The 22,436-nt window shown below is 44.1% G+C and overlaps 1 protein-coding gene and 1 long non-coding RNA gene across 2 annotated transcripts in view; one reads left to right on the plus strand and one right to left on the minus strand.

Annotated features, from left to right (window-relative positions):
- The window catches only part of TPO (thyroid peroxidase), a 990,904-nt gene that overhangs the window by 711,347 nt on the left and 257,121 nt on the right, over window positions 1-22,436 (minus strand). The window lies entirely within an intron of this gene.
- Window positions 6,362-10,071, plus strand: LOC310673476. Its single transcript, XR_014509057.1, has 2 exons — window positions 6,362-7,165; window positions 8,424-10,071. It is a non-coding gene; the product is annotated as an uncharacterized lncRNA (long non-coding RNA).

The raw sequence follows: 22,436 nt of genomic DNA on the forward strand, positions 1-22,436 counted from the left end.
GTTTAGTCGTGTCCGACTCTTCGTGACCCCATGGACCAGAGCACGCCAGGCACTTCTGTCCTCCACTGCCTCCCGCAGTTTGATCAAACTCATGCTGGTAGCTTCAAGAACACCATCCAACCATCTCATCCTCTGTCGTCCCCTTCTCCTTGTGCCCTCCATCTTTCCCAGCATCAGGGTCTTTTCCAGGGAGTCTTCTCTTCTCATGAGGTGGCCAAAGTATTGGAGCCTCAGCTTCACGATCTGTCCTTCCAGTGAGACCTCAGGGCTGATTTCCTTAAGAATGGATGTGTTTGATCTTCTTGCAGTCCATGGGACTCTCAAGAGTCTCCTCCAGCACCATAATTCAAAAGCATCAATTCTTCGGCGATCAGCCTTCTTTATGGTCCAACTCTCACTTCCATACATCACTACTGGGAAAACCATAGCTTTTACTATACGGACCTTTGTTGGCAAGGTGATGTCTCTGCTTTTTAAGATGCTGTCTAGGTTTGTCATTGCTTTTCTCCCAAGAAGCAGGCGTCTTTTAATTTCGTGACTGCTGTCACCATCTGCAGTGATCGAGGCATTCATAGCATCATGGAATTGTAGAGTTGGAAGTGACCCTGAGGATCATCTGCAATGCAGGAATATACAGGGATCAAACCTGCAACCTTGTTGTTATCAGCATCACACTCTAACCAACCGAGCAATCCAGGCTACAGAATCACAGGCTATTTGCTCACTTTTGGCCCTCTGTGGCACTGCTGCACAATTCTGTTGCCTTGGAACACTTTTGCTTTAAAATAAATAAATGCTAAGGGGTTAATAATCACTTTTGAGCTTCAGCTACTCTCATTCAAACCGCATAGTAAGCCAAATTATGGTGTGCCAGGACTGCGCTGACTCCCAAAGAGTTGCACACAAATTTGTTCTTCCACTTGCCTTTTAGGCCAGCACGGCAGCTGAGCCAAGGTATGGATTACTGTGGCGTGTGAACCAGGCTGCTATCTATGAAACCCCATAGGTATGCTTTGTTGTAACATGGATGGGTAAACAGGAAGTAGCCATTTCCATGCATGTGCTGGAACGACAGCATGCCTTGAGAGGAATATCTCTTTGGCACCGATCCTTCCCTCCATCCCACTGATGGCACATTCTGCTTGAGTACACCTCCTTAATTGCGAAGTCCTTAATTTTTTGGTGAATCTGTGTTTATTTATACTAGAGCCACACCAGCCATGGAGATAGTGCGACAAAGTATCATTCTAGTGCCTCAGTTTCTACCTGGAGGTTTCTGAGGATAAGCACATTGGGTTGGATCCGTACTAACAGCCCACTCATATTTATTAAAGGTACCCCTGCCCGTACGGGCCAGTCTTGACAGACTCTAGGGTTGTGCGCCCATCTCACTCAAGAGGCCAAGGGCCAGCGCTGTCCGAAGACACTTCCGGGTCACGTGGCCAGCGTGACATTGCTGCTCTGGCGAGCCAGAGCCGCACACGGAAACGCCATTTACCTTCCCGCTAGTAAGCGGTCCCTATTTATCTACTTGCACCCGAAAGTGCTTTTGAACTGCTAGGTTGGCAGGCGCTGGGACCGAGTGACGGGAGCGCACCCCGCTGCGGGGATTCGAACCGCCGACCTTTCGATCGGCAAGCCCTAGGCACTGAGGCTTTAGCCCACAGCGCCACCCGCGTCCCTGGCACTCATATTTACTTAGAAGCCAATCCCACCTTCTTCTGTGGGTACATTCCACAAAATGGCGCCCAAGTGGATACTTCCATAGCAGCAGATATGATTGCTCAGATTAAAGCGTGACTGACGCAGCCTAGGTTCTGAGCCAGTCTGAGCCATTTTGCTGCTTGAAGCAAAGAGCAATTCTCCCTCCATTCCATGTACAAAAGCCACTCACATTGGCAACTGAGTCTTATTTCAACGCTGGCAATGGGACAGTGTCCTCCACAGCACCTGAAGTCACCAGTCTAGCTTGGGGAACTCAGGGTGAGCTATGTAGCTTTGCCCTCCTACATCTTGCCACTTCCCCGTCACCCAGCATCTGCTGCCTGAGGCAGCTGGCTCATTTTGCCTAACGGTAGGGCTCCACATATCCAGATCCATCCGATTGGCTGTAACCTGCCCTAGTGTGTATAAACCAAAGGGGCCAAGTGTCCTGGGAACTTCCAGCATTCCTGGTTTTGTGCTGTAGAGGACAACTAGCCATGTAGACAATGTGCTGGGGAAGACCTGCAAGTTTTATTTATTTGAAACAATTCTGACTTCTAGGATCAAATGGTTTACAAAGCAAAAATTGAGAACACAGTAATTCAATATAAAGCAGCTTCAAAAGGAATATATAAGCTACTGTAAAATGAATCTGGAGTTCATCTTTGTACACTGCAGTCCATGCTGGTCCTAGGCTTAGTAGGGTAGAGACTCATGTAAGCACAAAATCTCCCTTTGCCTCTCTGTAAGGTAAAGGTAAAGGGACCCCTGACCATTAGGTCCAGTCGTGGCCGACTCTGGGGTTGCGGCGCTCGCTTTACTGGCCGAGGGAGCCAGCATACAGCTTCTGGGTCATGTGGCCAGCGTGACTAAGCTGCTTCTGGCGAACCAGAGCAGCGCATGGAAACGCTGTTTACCTTCATGCCAGAGCGGTACCTATTTATCTACTTGCACTTCATGCTTTCGAACTGCTAGGTTGGCAGGAGCTGGGACTGAGCAACGGGAGCTCACCCCACCGTGGGGATTCAAACCACTGACCTTCTGATCAGCAAATCCTAGGCTCTGGTTTAATCCACAGCACCACCCGCGTCCCTTCCCTCTCTAGCACAGTCCAAAAGGGGCCAAACAGCACACCTGATCCCTGAAATAAGGACCAGCTAGTGCCCCTTGAATTAATACAAGCACAAACTATTTTCTTCCATCTTAAAAGCGACCCGCAATCATCCACATACTGTTCCACCAGCATTTCCATCCCTATTATGTAAAGAAAACCCAATTCCATTAATGGGCTCCCGGCCTTTTAAGTGAGCAAAATGTTTAATGTGAGCCTCAAGAGTGTGATATTAATAGCCTTTGCTTGACAACGTGACATATACACATTATTGATTACACTCCCGGCGCATTGCGCTAACTGAAACACAGCATTTCAAGTAGCATGTGCGGGCAGGCCAGATGCGAAACTGTAACACTATCTAAACAGAGTTGACTCTGAAAGTAAATAATCCAGCGGGTGGTCCTCAAAATTGTCAGCAGTCATTATTTCCTGCAACATAAACAGGGTTGTCAAACAGGATTCTTGTCACAATGCTGAAAATCTCATTCTTCACCCGAGACCTCTAGGCTGTTTCTTCTCAGGAAGAAGAGATCCGATCATTAAGAGAGGATGAAAGTCGCTTTCCACTCTTCTGCAGCATTCTTTCAACAGAAACTGGGGGAGAAGAACGCCAGCGAGGGCAAGCAGGAATTGGGAGGGGGAGTACATGGGCAGCAAAAGCCTAGCAAGTTACAAGCTGGTGATTTATTAAAAAAAAAAACAATGTTAGTAGTTTATTTTCATCATCATTATCAAGAGGCAATGCCTTGGATCTAAGGGCTGTGCACAACACTCTGGACAAGTGAGGAAGGCTCAGATTTGTGGGTGGGTGGAGTCTTTCTGCAGCATTTCATGTCCCCCACTGCACCTCAAATGCCACTTCTGGAAGATGGACAGCAGCCACCTGCCTTCAACCCAGAAAAGGGGTAGATTTGTGGTTAGCTGATGCTCAAGGTCTAAAGAAAGGGCTCTTTCTAGGGTAGTCTCACAACTGATTCCCTCAGGATATGTGGGAGCACCTCCCTCTCATCATGGGGGCATTGATGGCCTCCCAGTTGCCCCCTGTCCCCTGCTAGGAATTTATAAGCTCATAGGGCCAAACATCTTGTCCTCATTCACAGGCAGCAGGAACTGAAAACTCAAGTCAATGAAACAGGACCAGACAATGCCCTGGATGCATCCATAGATCATAGTGGCAAGTCAAGGTGGATGTGAAATGCTAAGCAAGTCCTTCAATGCTGGCAATGATGCACTGCACCTGAGGGCAGCAGGCTAGCTTAGGGGATGCAGGGCACAGAGGAAGATGCCTCGTTTTGTCTAATGGTGGGGCTGTCCCTGGCCATGGTGGTGGTATAAGGCAAGCTGGTACAATTAAGAGAAATGTCATTGTTGGGTTTTGCAGTCTAATCCTAAGAACGTTAACTTCTAGATATATGGGGAAAGAGGAAGCAGTCTAGGGCCAGATCAGACCATTGGTCCATCTAGCACAGTATTGTTTACATGGACCAGAAGCAGCTCTCCATGGCTTCGGACCAGTCTTTCCCAGCCCTGGCCAGAGACCTGGGGACTTCAACTTGGGATCTTCTGCAGCTAAAGCATGCACTTAACCTCCCACCTTTGGTAAGCATGCGTAGGATTAAAGTTGTTATCTCCGTTTGGATAGTTGAGAAGAAACTAAGGCAATGACCCTGGCAGAGGCCTGATCACAGGATGAGAGAAGTGGTAGTTCCCAAGGAATGAACTTAGTACAGTTAGCCTCAGGGCTTTTGTCAGCTGGAATTTGCTGGAACTCAGTTCTGGCCCTTTTCAGGTGGGCGCCATTACCATTCTAGAGGAACAAGGGAGGTGTTCGTGGTGACTTATGGCGCCTATTCTTCTAGAAAAATAGCACTGCTCATATTGATGCATCTTTCATCACCATCATTGTTTATTTGTGTGCTGCCTTTCTGAAATATACTCGGAGTTGAGTGTGAATTTCATGCTCTTTATTCACCTTGTAGTAGCAATGAATGAAACTTGCCCCAAAACGTCTAGCTATATATATATATTACACAATGGGCCCCATGTGATTGGCTAATTCCAGGCTGCTCCTGTAGGCCAATCAGGTCGCTGATTCACTTCCATCTGGAGCTGGATTGGGTGGCTCCTGTGGACCAATCAGACTGCTGCATTCTGGATCCTATTGTTCTAGGATTCAGTACAGTGGTACCTCGGGTTAAGTACTTAATTCGTTCCGGAGGTCCGTACTTAACCTGAAACTGTTCTTAACCTGAAGCACCACTTTAGCTAATGGGGCCTCCTGCTGCTGCGCCACCGGAGTACGATTTCTGTTCTCATCCTGAAGCAAAGTTCTTAACCTGAAGCACTATTTCTGGGTTAGCGGAGTCTGTAACCTGAAGCGTATGTAACCTGTACCACTGTACATAACACTTTCCATAGCTGAACCAGGCTCAATGCAGCATATAACATGGAAAGATTTGCATGATTACAAAAGTAGTTATAAACAAGGAATAAAAATGACTCGATAGTATATAGTGGTACCTTGGTTCTCAAACGCCTTGATACTCAAACGCCTTGGTTCCCAAACACCGAAAACCTGGAAGTAAGTGTTCCAGTTTTTGAACATTTTTCAGAAGCTGAACGTCCGATGCAGCTGTTGGCTATAGTTTCCAGGGTGCCTGCAGCAATCAGAAGCTACGCTTTGGTTTTCGAACATGTCGGAAGTCAAAGGGACTTAAGTTTGGCACTTTTGTTTTTGCTATTTATTTTGTGTTTTTGTTTTTGAGGCTTTTTCGGTCAATTTGTTTTTGTGACTTTGTGGAACCAAGTTCAACTACTGATTGATTGATTTTGTGACTGTGGAAATGGATAAAAGTCCCCCATCCATACAATAACTATCATCAGTGCAGGTAAGGAAAAAAATAATAATTTTCATTTTTATAATCTACAATACTGTCTTATTTATTTTAAAGTACAGTACATTGATTATTGGAATGCTTTGGTTTTGGAATGGACTTCCGGAACAGATTGAGTTTGAGTACCAAGGTACCACTGTACAATGAAATTGAACAGTCCTCACAAAAGGTCTTACAATAAAGATGCAAAAAGTTAATACCAATAACAACGGAAATTAAGCATCTCCAAAACTAAATTTTGACCCAACAGAAACCCCTCACCAATATCCCACCCTAAGAGTCCATAGGTATCCTAAGTAGCAGGTCCTGCAGGACTCACAGCAAAGATGGCCTCTGACCTCTTCAGCAGCCTCAGCTTTTGTAGGTGGAGTCATTCAGGGCCCCAAAGCCCTCTCAGGCCAGGTAGAAAGTGGCCTGCAAAGCAAGAAGCAAGTCTTCCAGGACTCACAGCAAAGGTGATCTCTTTTGAGTATCATAGCTCCTGTGGCATCTCTTCCATGCTGAAATATTTCTTGTTGTATATACTAAACATCTGATTCATTCAGTGGCCGCCTTTTTGCAAATGTTTGGAGTTGCATGGCATTGTCAGTGATTTGTTGACTTGTACAACTCTCTGGACAACTGTCAATGAGAGGTGAAAGCCTTTTGTTTTGGCCTCTTGTGACTCCCCCCCCCCCCCACAGTTTCTGTGTACCTTTACATCCAAACACGATGCCCAATTTAGGAGATGCAAAAGGGCAAAGAGTGTGCTGTGCAAAATGGGAGTCCCTGAAATGTCTTTACCTCATGACTGCAGGCCCTCAATTTCACAGAAGATCACAGTCCCAGGACTACATTCCCACAAAAAACAGAATTGCCGTTTCTTGAAAGCCCCAGATGTCCAAAACACCCATCAGTCTCAAAGCAACCCCGTGGCCCTGCCTTATTTTCATAATTAAATGCATGTTATTAAAAAGAAACAAGAACGTGGGAACGGAAAATGTTTCTTCAAGCAAAAGCGGTGGGAATCTTAAGTTGGGAAAAGAGCAAGGGGAAACTTTGGTGGAACAATGCTAAATCCTACAAAGGCCCAATTGTTTACATCTTGCGTTTTATTTATAGGGACACCAGTTGCGTGGGCACTTAAGTACCCTGTGCAAAACAATAAAATAAAAATAAACAGATTTCCAAAATAAGAGACCCTCACGTCTACAGAGGTCACGGCCCTAGGCCGGAAAATTCCCTAGGCCTTCTTGCTTAAGTCGAGCCAATAATGAATAGTTAACGAATGAATTTGATTTGTCTGTACAACTACCTTTCATTAAGTCTATTTTGCAGATGGTCTAATGGATCAGCCATGCTACCCCTCACATGTTCTCCTCTTCTAAAAGTACCTTGCACTTCCCTAGTTTGAAGGATTATGAATTCTATCCTCACAAAAACAGCACTGGATTGGTCGTAACAGCAAAGCAATGTATGTATAGTGTGAACCTACCCTGTTAATATTTGAATTAACCTATATTTTGTCTCTTCTCTTAAAAACATTTCAATTGGTGTATTGTTTATGTGTTACACAGCAATAAGATTACTTGCTTGGGAGCTGGACCTGCTCCTTATTTTTATTATTAATTTCATTTATAAGCTACTTACTATCCAAAGGGTCTCAGAGGTTTGCAATGAACCAATATGTAAGTGTGTTATCATACACACACAGCACAATAAACCATGTCAAATAAATTCACATAACAAAATACATAACAATACCCACATACATAAACATAATATAGAAAATAAATTAAATCAGAACACTATATGGTACTCTAATATAAATTTCTCTATACACTGATTAAACCCCAGCATCCAGGAATCTAGGGAGAAGGAGGGCACCCACAAATCCACAACAAATCAGGTCCTCCCTTAAAGAGGGCGCATATTGCGGTGAGACCTGGACAACCGACACCCTGTGTTGTGGGTGGGTACATTTGGTCAACCACAACACCCAATTGGTAGGTCCCTTGAAGCTGGGTGCAATCTGGCCAATGGGACGCAGTCCAAGCGGTTCGAGGGACCTATTTATGCCCATGCACGTGACCCAGAGCTTCCTCTTTTGGCTCGTGCATTGGAACACCCGCCCACCTCTCCCTACTTTTAGGGCTTTGCGATTGACCTTTCTATGCCATCGTGTGTCGTCTGTTGTTGGGACAGGGGCACAGCAGGATTTCCCCCCATTTGGCTGATTGGCTGTTGCCATTTGGGTTTCGCCTGCCGCGTAGCAAGTCATCACAACTTGTAAGGTTGTGGATAGGCTCTGGTTCAGGTGATAGGGATGGGAGAACGCTCTCGCCATCCCTGTGTGAAGGGTATTCCATTAAAGGAATCCAGGGACTCAATGGTTTGGTCAACCCCTGAGAGGGGGTTGTGCCTGTGCCTGAGTCCAGGGAGACATTTGGGTGGTGGAGTTAGCCTGCTCCCGGATTTCCGCTTATCCCGGTGTTCACCCTTGACTTGACCTATGCTGGAACACTGGGTCAGCGCTACTTGCAGGGAGCTAGTCGAATCAGAACCTATGCAACCAGTCACTTTCTGTAATCAATAAAGTTGTGGCCTAAATTCTGCCAGAAACCAAACCAAAAAGTTGAGTCAAGTATGAATTTATTTAGGGGAGAGGTTTCTAGGTCTGAACATGCAGTATATTAATTTCTTCAGAGTGCTTTCTTTTTTTTGTTCTGCAGCAATCTCAAACTTTTGGATACCGCTTGCACCCCACCACCTTCTGTAGATGTTGAAATGTTCAGAAACGCCTTTTGCAAGAACGGTTTTCTTTGGAAAAGCAGTGCTGGTATCCTCCGTCTCTGTGGCAATTCATTAATTTATCCTATTGCATATTTGGGAAGCTGCAGTCAGCCAGCACCAACCCAAAGTCTGACAACTGCAGCCCAGGAGTGCCAAGAACTCTTTGTACAGACAGCTGCTCCAGTTTAACTTCTGTAGCCATCTCTTCTGCTAGCTAAAGGAAAGGGAAAGATGCCTTTTTACAGTGTGACAGAACAACAAGAACCAGTACCAGCACTGTTCTGGACTCCATGCAGAATCTTGCATGATTTGTAGAGCTGTGCACATTTCCCCAGGCTCTTGTTGCAGGTAAAGATGGCTCTGCTAGCCTGACATCTGTAAGTGATCAATAGAAGTTGCAAGTAGTCATTGCAACTATAAGGTATACCACAGTCCACTGGAAACAAACATATTTTAATGAGGGACTGCACCAGATTTCCATGCTCTTCTAAAATGTAGCATGCACATCACTGGATTTAGTTAGAAAGTGGATTTCTTTGACTAATTCTATGGAAAACATAAGCCCAAGAAAAATATTCACAAACACAGGATCAGCCAGGGTAAAAGACTGCTTGTTTTTAGATTCCTGGGAAGCACTTGGTACTATATTACTTACAACCTTATGAGCATTTGGATAGTCCAATTTGCGACATTGCCATTTCACATTATCCAAAAATAGCTCCAAGCACAGGAATTTATTTTCAAGCTGTCTTTTTGTTTCCTATTTATTCTTACTATTCTTCTCCGTCCCACCCTCCTCACATCCCAGGCTTCCAGGAAACTTGATCCTGTTGAATATTATGCTGAATTCGGAAGGAAGTTCCATATTCCTCACATGGATTAGGTAACCTATTGCCCCCTTTAAAAAAAAAAAGGAAAGTCTTACCTATTTTTTTCATGTTACAATATTGCAGGATGTGCTCAAAAAAGGGGCAAGACCTTCAAAATTAAATGAATTCTAGTCTGGCTGGAGCTACAACAATATGTAACGTTCTAGCAGTGCTATGAGAGCCTGTTAGCAGGACCCTTCTGTACAGTGATCCGTCGGTGGTGGGATTGCATGAGGGCATGGAACATTTTCCCGTGATAAAAGTGTACCACTTTGGCTCCATATCCTTTCTCACTAATAAAACAATTATGCCTGGTTTTGTTTATATCTACTGCAGCTCTATGGGAGAGCTCTGAGCTGCCCTAATAAAACTCCAAGAAAGTGTATTTGAAAGGAAGTTATTGCAACTGCAACACATCTCGCTATGTACTGAGCTGAATCCTAGAACAATAGGATCCAGAATGCAGCAGTCTGATTGGTCTGCAGGAGCCATCCAATCCAGCTCCAGGTGGAAGTGAATCAGCAACCTGATTGGCCTGCAGGAGCAGCCAATCAGGCTCCTGGATGAAGTGAATCCGCAACCTGATTGGCCTGCAGGAGCAGCCCGGAATTAGCCAATCACACGGGGCCCATTGTGTAAATAATGTATGTATAGCTAGACGTTTTGGGAAAAGTTTCATTCATTGCTACTACGAGCTGAATAAAGAGCATGAAATTCACACTCAACTCCGAGTATATTTCACATCTGGAGGGAACAAGCGACAGAAGTTGCCTTATGCTTTTCGTGACTTAGCAGCCATTCATACCGTTGCACCTGACAAGCAGGTCTTAGGTGTTTCGCCACCGCCACCCCTTGTGTATCAAATACGGGGTTGAGTCCCACAGCTGAACTCGAAACGTCTATCATGATGTTAAATAATGTGCAACCTTTTCCTCTCTAGGCTGAAACTCTCCCCTCTTTGCTTCAGTAACCAACTGTGTGATGGATGTGGCATGATAGATGAAAAGGCCTTTTCTTCCATTTTCAGCAGCTTCCATTGCAGTTGATGTAGATCTTAACTATAGAAGTGCAGGATGATGCCTTATGCCGAGTCAAATCATTGGTCCGTCAAGCTTCTGATTGTTAACACTGACCCCTAGCTATGCAGGGTTTGAGGCAGGTATCTTTCCCAGTTCTTGTACAGCTCTAGCTATTTTGATACATCGTCGTCGTCGTCATCATTTATTACTTATACCCCGCCCATCTGGCTGGGTTTCTCCAGCCACTCTGGGCGGCTTCCAACAGAAAATTAAAACTGCCTTAAAACATCAGTCATTAAAAACTTCCCTAAACAGGGCTGACTTCAGATGTCTTCTAAACGTCAGATAGTTGTTTATTTCTTTGACATCTGATGGGAGGGTGTTAAACAGGGCGGGCGCTGCTACTGAGAAGGCCCTCTGCCTGGTTCCCTGGAACTTTGCTTCTCGCAGTGAGGGAACCACCAGACAGACATGTGGCAATTACAGCTTCAGGGTGACAGCAGTGCTCATTGGCTTGTAAAGTGGAATAGAGACCTTTCCTTCCGGGGAGGGGGGGGGTGTACGTACACAGTGCTATAGGTAGAATCATAGAATCATAGAATCATAGAATCATAGAGCTGAAAGAGACCACAAGGGCCATCGAGTCCAACCCCCTGCCAAGCAGGAAACACCATCAGAGCACTCCTGACATATGGTTGTCAAGCCTCTGCTTAAAGACCTCCAAAGAAGGAGACTCCACCACACTCCTGGGCAGCACATTCCACTGTCGAACAGCTCTTACTGTCAGGAAGTTCTTCCTAATGTTTAGGTGGAATCTTCTTTCTGGTAGTTTGGATCCATTGCTCCGTGTCCGCTTCTCTGGAACCGCAGAAAACAACCTTTCTCCCTCCTCTATGTGACATCCTTTTATATATTTGAACATGGCTATCATATCACCCCTTAACCTCCTCTTCTCCAGGCTAAACATGCCCAGCTCCCTTAGCCGTTCCTCATAAGGCATCGTTTCCAGGCCTTTGACCATTTTGGTTGCCCTCCTCTGGACACGTTCCAGTTTGTCAGTGTCCTTCTTGAACTGTGGTTCAAGTAGTACTGTCGCCAGGTGTTGGAACTCACCATGAATGCCTCCCTTATTCACTTATCACGGTAATGGCGCCCACCTGAGAGGTGCCAGAACTGAGTTCCAGTAAGTTCCAGCTGAAAAAAGCAGTGTGTGTGTGTGTGTGCATGTGCTCAGCCTTAAAACTATATACTTCTCTTCCTCAAGTCAACTTTATAATTTACAACAGAGCAATAGAAGCTAGTGCTGTTGAAGTTAAAACATCTTTCCCTGCTTACATAGCCAACCTGTGTTTTCTGAATCTTGTAGATCAGCCTTGTGGCTATGATCCAGGCAGAAACTTGGCCTCCGGCTTCTTAACCCAGGAGAAGCTTTTTATTAAACTCGATAAAAATAGGCTCGAACGTTTGTAAGTTAACGCTGGAGGAATGCTATAAACAAATAAATAACAGGAGGCTGATGGAGTTTGTTTACACTACCCTAACTCAAATGGCCCAGTTTGTAGACACTTTTAGTCCATATTGGGTCTGATTCCGTACCCATCTGGAAAAATATATCAGTGTTTTCCAGGAGGTGTTCTGAAAAGAGCTATGACTGTAGATCAAAGACTCTCGTGGTGTTTAGAGACCCTGTGAGAGGACCAAGTTTTATTAAAACAGTATACTGGCAGAAATATGACCAGGGAAAACAGCAAGGCCAAGTCTCTCACAACAGAAGACCTCACACGCCACTGCCATGCAGAAAGATTTCTGCAATAGTGCACTGTGAAGATCATTCGAGTAAGACTGAATGTAATGGTATAATGTTACACATCTGCTCTACTTGGTTCAAGGATGGGAAAACTGTAGACTGTTGTTGGACTATAATACCCATCTTCCACTGGTGGGGTTGGCTGGGGCTGATGGGAGCTGGAGTCTGATGGCAAGTGGAGGTTCACAGGTTGCCTATCCTGGATCTAGACTGGGAGATACATGGGTCAGATAATGTCTAGCTTGGTACATAGTCAGCTGTCTCTTCCCCACCCCTAATCACAGACAACCTGGAAGGAAAACACAGAGCAAGGTAATTAGGTAATCAATATCTACATCAGGCAAACAGCTTCACCGATAGCGGAGTGATGGAGACCATTGCTCTGTGACGGAATACAAGCATTTTCTCTTTCAGAAGATGTCAAATCTGTGACTTATGAGTGGGAAGGTTGGAATGGAAAACCATTGGAAAAGAGTTGTAAACAGAATAGCAGGAAGCTAAACAAAAGATGGAGATGTTTTATGTTTCAAGTTTTGCTTTTGAAGCAGGGCAAATTGTGCATCTTTCTCTCTTTTACTAGTAATGGGTTCAATATGAACTACAGTGGAACCTTGGTTTTCGAACGTAATCTGTTCTGGAAGACTGTTCGACTTCCGAAATGTTTGAAAACCGAGGATCAATGGGCATTGAAAAAATGGAGAAACGTGCCGAGGTGCATTTGAAAACAGAAGCAATTACTTCCAGGTTTTTGGCGTTCGGGTTCCGAATCGTTTGGGTTCTGAGACGCTCTGTATAGCTGATTATTAGACATATTCTTCTAACAAAAATATGGTATTGGGGAAAAGGGGGGAGGCTGTATGTTTTCTGAGTCTCTTCTAATTCCTGGATCCATTAAGAGTTAAGATGTAATGGAGGATCCCATTGTGGAATTAGCAAAGCACGAACGATAATGTCCCCCAGGTATGGACCCTCTGTATAAGAAGGGAAGTTGCTCTGTGCTACTGAGGTCCTCACCTCACTGGTAGTGAGGACAAAAGCCAGAGAGATGTGTGAGGGAGAGCTGGGCTAGAAACAGGCAGAAGTCTGAGACCAGTACCTTCCGGGGTGTTAATACTGGGCTGGAGCTTGAAGCAATGGTGGCAGTGGGAGCACGTCTGGCTGTTCAGTCGCGAAGGCAGGTTTGCAGCATGGCTGAAAAACAAGACTGTGAAGCCTCTTTTTTAAAATGAAGGGAGTCCAGCTTAAATCTAGAAGCCTGGCTCTACTTGCACAAGTTCGCACACACATCCTTGTATAAGGCATTGCATACCCACACACAGAACAGCATTTGTGGCACATGAGCAGCACATGTTGTATTTGTGGTCTTCTGAAGAACAACTGGACTGGAATCGTTTTCAGATGTTTTTAATTGTTACCCTGTGTGTTTGCCACCCTGGACTACTTTGCGAGGAACGGCAGGATATAAATTTAATTCATTGATTAATCAATCAATCAATCAGAGTTCGGCCACTGTGGATCCTTTCCCCCTTCCGCAGGAAATGAGGAGTTCTCTTCCCAATTTATTATTCCTAACTTTATGCCTCACTTGCTTCTCAACCACCTAGAAAGGCTAACTTGCCATTTGTAGAGACAAAACACATCTGACATTCCATAGATAATAGTTTTGACCTCAACTTCAAACCTTTGGATGCAGTGAGGAAAATATGCAATATGGTCCCTAGATGTCACTAAACACCATGTCTGGCTTCAACATGGACTTAATGCAGTTTGCCTTCAAACAGCACTCATTTCTTCCCTACTGGTCTGAAAAATCTGCGCTCATTTTCTCCTAATAGATACTGCTTACTAGATATAAGAGCACATTCTAAAACTACCAATACTGATTTATCAGTAGATCATACAACAACATGGTACCAACCAGGTAGTTGAGGCAGAGTGTGGTACCCGAAGCCATGTGAAAGCAAAGATGTAACATGCTCTTTAGAAACAGGCTAGCGGCCAATGAAATCCTCAGTAATAATAGGGTCTAGGGGAGCATTGTCCAGGGTGGGGAAGATGCTCATTTCATTTGCACAGAAGGCTGGCATGAATCCCAAAACCATTCCAGAAACCTAATCTTCAAAGTGAACACTTTTAAGCCATCTGGATAACACTTTAAAACAAAACACACAGGCACTACAAAGCGATATATTTTCCAGTGGCTTATGCAAGTATAGTTCCCTACCACAGTCATGTTTAAAATTACAGTATGAGACTTATGTATGCCTGAACATAAGGAAGCCCCATTGCTTCAATAGAGCTTATTTTCTGGTAGGTCTGGACAGTATATGATAAAAAGGTAAAGGACCCCTGGATGGTTAAGTCCAGTCACAGGCGACTCATCTCTGCTTTCAGGCTAAGGGAGCCGGCGTTCATCCACAGACAGCTTTCTGGGTCCTGTGGGCAGCATGACTAAACTGCTTCTGGCACAGTGGGACACTGTGACGAGTGCCAGAGCGCACGGAAATGCCATTTACCTTCCCGCCGCAGTGGTACCTATTTATCAACTTGCACTGGCGTGCTTTCGAACTGCTAGGTTGGCAGGAGCTGGGACAGAGCAACAGAAGCTCACCCCGTTGTGTGGATTCGAACTGCCGACCTTCTGATCGGCAAGCCCAAGAAGCTCAGTGGTTTAGACCACAATGCCACCCGCTCCCTTACAGTATATGAACTCAACAATGTTGCTGTTGTTCTTAATTTGCTTGATTCCACACCTGCCTTAATCACAAGGCTTTCATATCCACCACTGGGAGTTACAGCCACCAGTTGGAGACCAAGGGTGTAAAAGATTATGTGAGTACCATAATCTTGTCTGTTAAGCAGATTTTTCCAGAGCTACTTTTGAATATATTTTAGTCCTCTGATGCAGGGCCCAATATTTTATTGTTATATTTTTAAAGGCATCTCAGAATCGTCCTCGTATTTTATTATGTCTTTTATCACAAACTAAGCTTTCCCCCTGAAAGTGAAGTTTAATTCTATGGCAACGGACGCCCCAAGTACTTTGAAACGCTGTTGTATAAATCCACATGGCCAGCTGCGCCATGAAAGCAATCTTCTTGGCAGGAAAAATGTTCTGGAGATGCCACATACTGCTTTGGCCTGACGGCTGTTTGCCTTGTTTTTCAAAACATAATCAAAAATCTCCGGAATGTTAGCGGCGCTTCCCTCCGGAGAGATGATTTCAAATAAGCAACAAATCTCAAATGTTTTGTTTCCCTAGAAAGCACAGTATGTCACCCCTGCTCCCCCTTGCAAAACAACAACAACAACAACCCTTAGCAAGGATTTGTAAGTAGTTTGCTGTAGATTTTGAACTGAAGAGTTTCAAAATAAAAATGGCAAGTTATTAGATGCAGGGCAAGGTCACCTTGAAACCTGTGCTGTGGGGAATTGTGTCATACCTGAAAGTACACACATTTCACTCCAGATTTGGGCCAGAACTACACGCAGAACAGGAGAGATAAATGTTAAATGCAGTCCGCCACTATTATAGATGAGGCAAAGACTGAAAGTTAAGAGGTAGCAAGGCTGAGTTGGAAGATAGAGCTATGGGACGACTCCCTTCCTGCAATTGCTGTCCCCTTCCACAAGGGGCGCACCAAAATTGCATTTCCACAGTAGCAACAGCAAGAGTATATCTTAGAAAAGGGTGGGATGATGATGATGATGATGATGATGATGATGATGATGATGATGATAGATAGATATTTATACAGGCGTGCTTAAAAAACAGTTTTGTCACTAACAGTGCAATCTTACTAATTTATATTATTTATATGCCAGCCCTATAACATAAAAGTTTTCTCCAACCAAGCAGCATGCACAAAAATGCATACATTATGGGGAAAGGCACAAAAAGCATGTGTAAGTGAAAATAACATACAAAAATACATTATATATGGGGAACCTGCTTGCCAAAAATGTGCATGTTCTTCAAAACTGCATATAGAAATATGATTATTGGGAAATATTCATCCTGTAAAAAAAACCCCATTTATTCAAAAGTTAAAATACAGTTAGAAGACAATCAATCAGTTAGAAGACATTTTCAATCAATATATCCCCTCCACAGACACCTCTGTGATGATGGTGGCATTAAAATATCCTCTTCTTCTTCAATAAAACAGAAAAAGGAATATTCATCCTAAAATCCTGCTGATTTTTCAAGAGGATTTTCTGTGGGGAGGGGTCACAAATTGCTGCGGAAACAGAGTACTGAAGTGAAGGTTGGAAGAATGAGAAACGTAGAGAAACGAAATTGTGAGATTCATCCATCTCTAGGAACTACTTGAGGGACGCGGGTGGCTCTGTGGTCTAAACCACTGAGCCTCTTAGGCTTGCCGATCAGACGGTCAGCGGTTTGAATCCCCGCGACGGGGTGAGCGCCTGTTGCTTGGTCCCAGCTCCTGCCAACCTAGCAGTTTGAAAGCACGCCAAAAAGTGGAAGTAGATAAATAGGTACCACTCCGGCGGGAAAGTAAACGGCGTTTCCCTGCACTGCTCTGGTTTCGGTGTTCCATTGCGCCTGAAGCGGCTTAGTCATGCTGGCCACATGACTCAGAAAAAACTGTCTGCGGAGCGGACAAATGCCGGCTCCCTCGGCCTGTAAAGCGAGATGAGCGCCGCAACCCCAGAGTCGTCTGTAACTGGACCTAACTGTCAGGGGTCCTTTACCTTTTTAAAGGAGCTACTGAGAGACTAAACGCCGTTTACCTTCCCGCTATAAAGCGGTACCTATTTATCTACTTGCACTTAAGGGTGCTTTCGAACTGCTAGGTGGACAGGAGCTGGGACCGAAAGACGGGAGCTCACCCCGCCACGGGGATTCAAACCGCCGACCATGCGATCGGCAAGCCCTAGGCACTGAGGTTTTACCCACAGCACCACCTGCGTCCTTTTCTTCAATAGGAGAATTTAAAAAACCACAGCTTTATTATATTGTTTTCAGCATGATGTGAAATTATTGCCGCCTTACTGTGGGCCTCCAGCTACATAGCTGTTAATCTGAAGATGTACCAATTGTAGTGGAATGTTGCCGAAAACATAAAGAAACAGAGGATTCAGCAGCACTGGGAGATCATGAAATATAAACAAGCTGTTCGGATATACATTTCAGAGGGTGAGGAACATAAAACATTCCATGTACTCAGTTAAGCCTCCTTATGAACGTAGTGGATACATCATAGTAGTAAATAGGCAGCAGGTTGAAATTAAGTTATTGAACATTTAGTATGCATGCACACGAAAGCTCATACCAATAACAAACTTAGTTGGTCTCTACGGTGCTACTGGAAGGAATTTTTTTGCTTTGTTCGAACACTTAGAGTTCATAAGGGACAGAGTACAGAGCATTTCCATTATTATTTTTCCAAATAGCATTGATAATAATGTGTATTCTCTGAAATGCAGCCTGTGCTAAGAAAGCTTAGGGAAATTCAAAGATTTCTGGCCACCTCAAGAGAGGCAGATCAAATAACTCTTCTGAGTTCAATGTGGAGAAAGAAATTACTTGGATATTTGTCAGTGTTCACACACTCTTGAATTATTTCCCTGTAGCGGGGAAACTACAGTAGTACCTCGGGTTAAGAACTTAATTCGTTCTGGAGGCCCGTTCTTAACCTGAAACTATTCTTAACCTGAGGTACCACTTTAGCTAATGGGGCCTCCCACTGCCACCGCACCGCAGCGGTGCAATTTCTGTTCTCATCCTGAAGCAAAGTTCTTAACCCGAGTTACTATTTCTGGGTTAGCGGAGTCTGCAACCTGAAGCATTTGTAACCTGAGGTACCAGTCTAATGGGAGGGCAACAAATATGGATTACATGAACCCTTATAGTCACAAAGAGACTTATACTTTGATTCTATAAGGATAAATACTAACCATCTACAGTCGTACCTTGGAAGTCGAACGGAATCCGTTCCAGAAGTCCGTTTGACTTCCAAAACATTTGAAAACAGCAGGAAGATTCTGCAGCCGATCAGAAGCCATGGAAGTCCCATCGGACATCACTTCCGGGTTTGCAGTATTCAGGAGCCAAAACGTCTGAGTACCAAGGTTTTCTGGATCCAAGGTACTCTATTATGCAATGGGCTGAAGGCCTTAATGCTCTTGCTATGCACTTTTCATAAACAACTTTGTTTGGATACATAATTGGACATTTGGGTGGCATATATAGAGAGCTAGTGTGGTGTAGTGGTTAATCTGGTGAACCAGGTTCAATTCCCTGCTCCTCCACATGCAGCTGCTGGGCGACCTTGGGCCAGTCACACTTCTTTGAAGTCTCTCAGCCCCACTCACCTCACAGAGTATTTGTTGTGGGGAAAAGGAGGTTGTTAGCCGCTTTGAGACTCCTTCGGGTAGTGATAAAGCGGGATATCAAATCCAAACTCCTCTTCTTCTTCTGTATACATAAATTATGGTGCATGTATTGCTGTTTATTTTATTGTAAATGTTAACTGATTGGTTGTTGTTGTTTTCTAAAACCATTCCCCCCTTCTTTCTCTCTGTGTGTTTTCCCTTTTGCTTTTCTTTCTTTAATAATTCTACAACAAAATTTCAGTTTAAAAGGACCTGCTGCACCCAGTAAGACCAGCAGCATTGTCAGGGCAGGATTTGGGGGGAGGGCGACAGAATCCAGGCCCCCACTCAGGAAAATGGGCAACAGGGCCTCCAAATGCAACAAGGCTTACCACCTTTTGAAGAAAGTGAAGAAATGCACTTTGCCATTTCCAGAAGGGGGGATTCTATAAGCTTATTAAATTCAGAGCCTGCAATTACCTAACTGCATCGCTGACTAATCCCCGTGTAAAACCGCCAATTCTAATGTTATTCATTTGCAGACTTGGTTGCTCTTTGGCCCTTCTCCTCACAGCAAATGCTGCACTGGGTCCCCTATGACCCAGCTTCTCTCTCTCTCTCTCTCAACATCTTCTGATGACTCAGCAGTTCTTGCCAGTATCCTGCCATCCTCTATGAGTCCAAATGCTCCTCCTCTGCTGAAAGCAAGGCTTCCAGAGAATCAGTCTGATTTGCTTTGCAGTTTGTTCAAAACTCATCCAGCCTGCGTACACACTCCTATTTACTCCACATCCAGTGCATTCCCACCACTGCTTTGAAAAGTGGTGTACACACAACATTTGACACAATCCATGTCTATCCTGTATCTAGCCTGTCGCTGTTTCTGATGAAATACGTAATGCATATTGGCGTGTTTTTCTTCCAAATTAACTTCAAATTGGGAAAAAGAGCAACCCTCACTGTGTCTTAAAGCAGTGGTGTGTACACAGCCCTTGACACACAAATCAGAGACAGCACAAATTCAGCTAGTGGGGAAATGGGGCTAAGACAAAACACAGTGGCTTCAAAGTGCCTTTCTGTTTAGGCGTGAGGGATAATCCTGATCAGCAACCTTCCTGTTTTCTCTCTGAAAGAACAGCAGGCATTTTAGGATGCTCTCTACCACACTTCCCTTTTGTCAACACACAACTTTGTTTCTTTAAAAATGAGACTTAATATGTGAAACATTCACTATACAAGCAACTATGGCATGCTGTTTCTGTATGAACTGATTTAAGTCTCTCTATTTGGATAAGAGCGGGGCTTATGGGGCAGGAACCTTTCTACATATGTGGTGGGAGTGCAAAGAGATAGTGGGATTCAGGGAAAATATCTATAACGAACTGAAAAAGATGCTTAGGTTCTCATTTGGGGGAAAAAAAACCAGAATCCTTTCTCCTAGGCATCATGTCAGAGGAAATAAAAAGAATGGTCAGACCAATATTTATGTGGCAAGGTTATTGATTGCCAAAAATTGGAAAAGCAGCAGCGTCCCAACAAAAACAAACTGGTTATCTAAAATGATGGAATACTTCCATATTGCTGAACTAAGAGGGAGGATAAGAGGAGATATGGTACAAAAAGTGAATAAGGAGTAGGCTATCTTTAAGGAATACATCAAAATTTATGTGGAAAAAGTATAATTTCTGACAGATATTGAGTGAATCCAGAAAATGATTAGAGTGAAAGGAGAGTAAAGTTAAGATAGAAGAAGAGATTAAGGAAATAATGAAATGCGTTTAAGCTAGTTGGAAAAATAAAGTAGCGTAACAAGAAGGGCTGGAAGTCAAGTCACTTGGTGGGTGTCGGTGTGGGGTAGGTGTGTAGGTATGTTGATATATACAGTATAGGTAGGTATTATATAGAGTAATGCAGGTATGTGTTGTGTTATGAAAATAAGATAGTGTTTCATGTATGTGTATTGTGTAATTGTGTAAATGTATATGTATGTGTTTTATAGGTTTATATATATATATATATATTTAAAGGATAAGAGTGGGGCTTTTGTCCAGCCAGAACTCACCAGAACTCAGTTCTGGCACCTCTCAGGTGGGCGCCATTGTCATTATAAGAAAACAAGGTTTACCTGGCATCTCTTTTTCTAGAAAAATAGAGTTCTGGTTGAGATACAGAGAACTTGGTGAAGCTGCAAGACAGCAGAGAAGCGATAGTTCTAGGGAGCTCCTTTTGTGCTCATGGTTTTAAATATCTTCACAATGCTGAAAAGATGTAGACGGGCCCAGAATGAAGGCTTCTTCTTCTTTTGAAGTGGCATCATTTTTACTGTGTTAAATTGTCAGCCCATACCTCGTATGTGGGAACCTGCATTGGCAATGAAACCCTTTAAAGCCAGCTTCAGCCACTTTCTGCAATGTGATATTTATGGGCGGATAACAAGCAAATGTTTTAAATCTGAGGTGGAGACCATTAAGCTGTGTTCTCTGTCATTTGTTAATTAGCTTTAATTTGTGTTAGAGGCAGCAGTTCCTCAAGCGCTGCTATTACTTGGAGCTCAGCAGATTTAATTCATGGTGGTAGTGATGAAGAGGAACTAAGTGCATTTAATTTCCTTCTGGGATCTATGTTCGCTTCAAACACCAATGTAATAACCACCTAAATCGAGGTGAAAACACATTTGAGTGAACATCAAAGAGTTTCCCAGAACAAAAGCTAAATCACCATAGCCCTGCTATGTCCCTGGTCAATATCATTGCAGAAGCCATAGCAATGATTCAGCAGCACTATCACCTGTGAACAAAAGCTTTGTCTAGGCTTTCCGTTTCCTCTTCAGTGGTAGGATATAAATGGGAGAAAAAAATAATGAATTGGATCCAGAGTAAAATGTGCAGTAGGGAGCTGGTGGTAGCTGACTTCCCTGCCTCCTGATTTCGCTGTCAAACTCCGCAGCCCTGATAACTGAGTTGACCTCATCTACAAACAGCCCATGTGGGTGGCTCTGTGGTCTAAACCACTGAGCATTTTGCGCTTGCTGATCAGAAGGTCAGCGGCTCAAATCTGCATGACGGGGTGAGCTCCTGCTGCTCTGTCCCAGCTTCTCCCAACCTAGCAGTTTGAAAGCATACCAGTGCAAGTAGATAAATAGGTACCACTGTGGCGGGAAGGTAAATAGTATTTCCGTGCACTCTGACACTCGTCACAGTGTTCCATTGCGCCAGAAGCAGTTTAGTAATGCTGTCCAAATAACCCAGAAAGCTGTCTGTGGACAAATGCCAGCTCCCTTGGCCTGAAAGCGGAGATGAACGCCGCACCCCATAGTCACCTTTGACTGGACTTAACCGTCCAGGGGTCCTTTACCTTTTTACCTTACATGTAACTGATAGATTTGATGGCTGTGGTTTGTACAGAGACTATTCCTGCACATGGTTTTAAATCTAAAATGAGAGCAATGTCATGACTGAATCCTGCTTGCAGTTGGCTCCATGCAATCTGATCCTATGCCAAATGATTCAGAAGCAAATTTGACTGAGATCAGTGAAATTTGCTGCAAAATGTGTATGCATGCAATTGCAGCAATAATTTCCCTCTCTTTCTTTCCTATGCTCATGCAATAAGACTATAGAAATAGGGCTAAAAATGTTCTTACCGCAAAATAAAAGTTGTTGTTGTTGTTGTTGTGTGTGTAGGGCAAACTATAAATGCAGAAGAATTACAGAATGGTTAAGATGCTACCTGGGAACACTCTGGAAGACTGTGCAGCCCTCATTTCTCTGGACAAGAGCTAATACCAGATTCACGTCCATTAGTTAGCCATCATCTTCTCAGGCCCACAAGATGAATGAGGGGATGCAACAAGTCCTAGAAAGGGCTAGGTGGATTGTGTGTCCACTCTGCTCTTTCTGCCATCTATTGCATATAAGT

Source organism: Podarcis tiliguerta, assembly GCF_965153285.1.
Source record: "Podarcis tiliguerta genome assembly, chromosome: 3".
Lineage (NCBI taxonomy): Eukaryota > Metazoa > Chordata > Lepidosauria > Squamata > Lacertidae > Podarcis > Podarcis tiliguerta.